This window comes from Priapulus caudatus, unplaced genomic scaffold (assembly GCF_000485595.1).
Source record: "Priapulus caudatus unplaced genomic scaffold, Priapulus_caudatus-5.0.1 Scaffold1859, whole genome shotgun sequence".
Taxonomy (NCBI): Eukaryota; Metazoa; Priapulida; class Priapulimorpha; order Priapulimorphida; family Priapulidae; genus Priapulus; species Priapulus caudatus.
In genome coordinates this window covers 11,294-14,879 of record NW_014578920.1, presented here as the reverse complement: position 1 = coordinate 14,879, position 3,586 = coordinate 11,294, and positions in this window count along the sequence as shown.

Below are 3,586 nucleotides of genomic sequence, written 5' to 3'. Positions count from 1 at the left end.
GAACCAGCAGCTCGTCTGTTCATAGCCACCGCGATGCACGGTCATCACTTGCGTATCTATACGATATTGCTATAATAGAAACATTTCATTAATCCCTAATGTGTGTGTGTGCATGCGCGCGTGTGCGCGCATGTGTGTGTGAGTGTGTGTGTGTGTGTGTGTGTGTGTGTGTGTGTGTGTGTGTGTGTGTGTGTGCGCGCACGTGTGTGTGTGTGTGTGTGTGTGTGTGGGTGCATGCGTGTATGTGTGGGTGCTGCGTGTGTGTGTGAGTGGGAGCGTGCGGGCGTTTCTAGAGAAATGTGCGCTGACGGGTTTCAGGCATACCTACTGCGTTCTTGTTGTGCGTGTACGTGTGCGTATGTGTTGGCGCGTGTATACGTGTGCGTATGCATGTGTTGTGCGTGTGCGAGCGCAACGCGCGCGCGTATGAATGTATGTATATTATACCTATATATATTATATATATATATATATATATATATATATATATATATATATGTACGCGCGTAGATATCTATTTTACGTAGATATATATTTTTTTCGTAGATACATATTTTACATAGGTATATATATCAAGAGCACTCTTGATATATATCTATATTGCGATATGTTTACACGTGTGCTTAGGTGTTGACATGGTCGCGGTTGGTCGCGTCTCTAGGGGTGACCTTGACAGCAACCGGCCCTTTTCTTCCGGATGTGAAAACCTTCGATGCGCCGGCGAGGAAAACTTTTCCGCGAAAACAGCTTTTATATCCTCCTGTCTAATAAACACTAATAGCATAATCCGGGTCGGGCTGTTTCGGTATCCGGCTGCTCGACTCGTCGTTATACCTTACGCGCTTCGTTGTCTGATGACTTTCAATTCTCGCATTCACAGATAAAAAGAGCACTCAAGACGCGAGCGTGGATAAGGCAGTAAACAAGATGCGAGGTAATGCTAGGTGCACACTGGCGATACCTAGTCTATAGTGTGAACAGATGTTACTGAAAGATTTCTTGATAAGAAATTGAAAAATCTTTACAGACGATGTTGAAAGATTCTACTTCAAAGATTTTCAAAGACAAAAAATCGCCAGAGTGAACCTAGGCTTAACAACGTGGAGGGGGGGGGGTGGAAGAGGTCGGTTACGCCTCACTGCGATACAGCCGAGTAGCAGGACGGTAGTTATAGTGAGGATTTCGCGGAATGGAACATTGATGTATCAGTAAATTATCCTCCCTGCAGCGATCCACGACCCCGTTAAATTGACTATGTCACGAATTTTCTATGGTGTATATTGGTAAAATTTTTGTTGCAATTTTTTTTACTGTAAAAGTAAGTACTAACGGGACTAAATGTATCGCCAAATTCTTACCTGATAAGATTGTTTCTCAACTAGTTAAAAATCCAAAAAACCTGGACGATTTGATATGATCCTGACATTAATTGCTTGCTATGGGCTATGTATGAGTCACGAGTGTATGTTTACATCAAACGATATAAGAAAATAGGAAGTATAATGCAGCAATTTAACCATAAAAAGTAAAACAGAATTACTTATAATTTGTGAAAAAGTGGAAATATTTTTTTTAGTTTCACTATTCACGGTGACGTAATCACTTTAAAGTGCCCATATACGGTTTTTTCTTTGGTCACGGCGGTGACTTCTCTCCTTGTCGGAGTGGAATGCTTTATATTATGTAGTTCCTAAAATCGCGAAGCGTGAGAGATCAGGGCCGTAGGCTGAGCAAATTCCTAGGGGGTGGGGCAGTGGGGATTCCAGGATTTCAATGGTAGCGTGTGTGGAGAAAAACAGGTGGGCGGTCTGGTGGTCTCCACAGAAAAAGTGGTTGAAAATGTGGGAGATCGCACGAAGATGGTATTTGGAGCACTTTGACTGGTACATGTACAGCCTGTCTTTTGCTCGACCTACGACATTGCTCCAAAATCTTGAATGGCAGCTGCCCCCTTGCCCCCCCCGCAAGCTACGGCCCTGGAGATGGGCGAATTCACTCGGCGACCGGGAGATATAAGGCTATATATAAGATTGTCACTCCGATTTTCTATACGCACGTCCTGCTTAATGTCGCGCGCAATTCCGGGAGTTGGACACGGAAGGATCGACCGTACGCCCCGCGTCGTCACGAACGCCGACAATCTCACCTGCTCATCTATACACCGATATTTGCCATCCACAACCCTGTTCTGCTCACAGGCACTAAAAACTGAAAACAATTCATATGAACGCACATTCACAAATACTACCCCTCAATTAGCCTACACTTCAACTGCTGTGTCACTGTATATAAACTTGCTTTCACAAAAACTAATGCAGAACTAGCCGCTCCCGCACTCGCCGCTTCGAGTGTGCTGTGTCGCCATTGTAGTGATATATATATAGAAGTTATATATAGCTTGAATTAGCTTCTATTATATATATCATTATAATGGCGACACAGCACACTCGCAGCGGCGAGTGCGGGAGCGGCGAGTTCTGCATTAGTTTTTGTGAAAGCAAGTTGATATACAGACAAGTAGATATATCACAAGATGATATTATTCTGCTCCTGTCGTCACGGAGAGGCGGATTATATGAAGAACTAATAATACATAATTATATATAATCTATGATAATACCGATGTACTAATCCCGTCGGTACGGATACCGTAATTATGCATAGGTATTAAGTACACTTAATTATGAACTAATTAATTACTAATTGCTAATTAATTAAACTATTAATTACTTAAGTATATTAAGTGTATTAAGTATACGTAATAGGCTTTAGGTTATATCTATGTATTACGACACACATTGATACTGGCCGCTCGTACGTATACTGACGTGTTAGCCAAGCACGACTGCTACACGTGTAATTAAGAACACGTGAAAGAGTATAGACGAGGACAAGACAAAATGAAATGTAGTAACGCAAGACGCAGCGAGTATCTGCGTCTATGCTGCGCGCGCGCGTGTGTGATAGGCGTCGCTATAATGCTTAGGATTTCGGCTCACCTACTCCTCCACCTTGTCTTTCCGCTATTTAGCGGACAACTCGGGAGTTAGCGGAAAAAATAGCGAACGGCAGTTCGTGAAACGCGCCCCAGGGCCGTAGGCTGAGCAAATTCCTAGGGAGGGGGCAAAATTTCATGACTCAACTGTGTAATGATGAGGGACGGGCTCAGCTCTTGATCGACGTCCATAGTGTGATAGGGGTGGGTCTGAGACAAGGCTTTCACGGATAAGTGACCAAGAAAATCACGTTAGGGTTATTTACGATTATTAGCTAAGCTTATTTGTTAATTTGGCTCCAAAATCTAGGGAGGCAGCTGCCCTCTTGCCCCCCCCCCGAGGCTACGGCCCTGTATTTCTGCCTAACTACCGACATCGTAGTACGGGAAATAACGCGCATGACGTCACCTGTCGCCGTGATATAACGCGCATGACGTCACCTGTCGCCGTGATATAACGCGCATGACGTCACCTGTCGCCGTGATATAACGCGCATGACGTCACCTGCCGCAGTGATATAACGCGCATGACGTAACGTGTCGCCGTGATATAACGCGCATGACGTCACCTGTCGCCGTGATATAACGCGC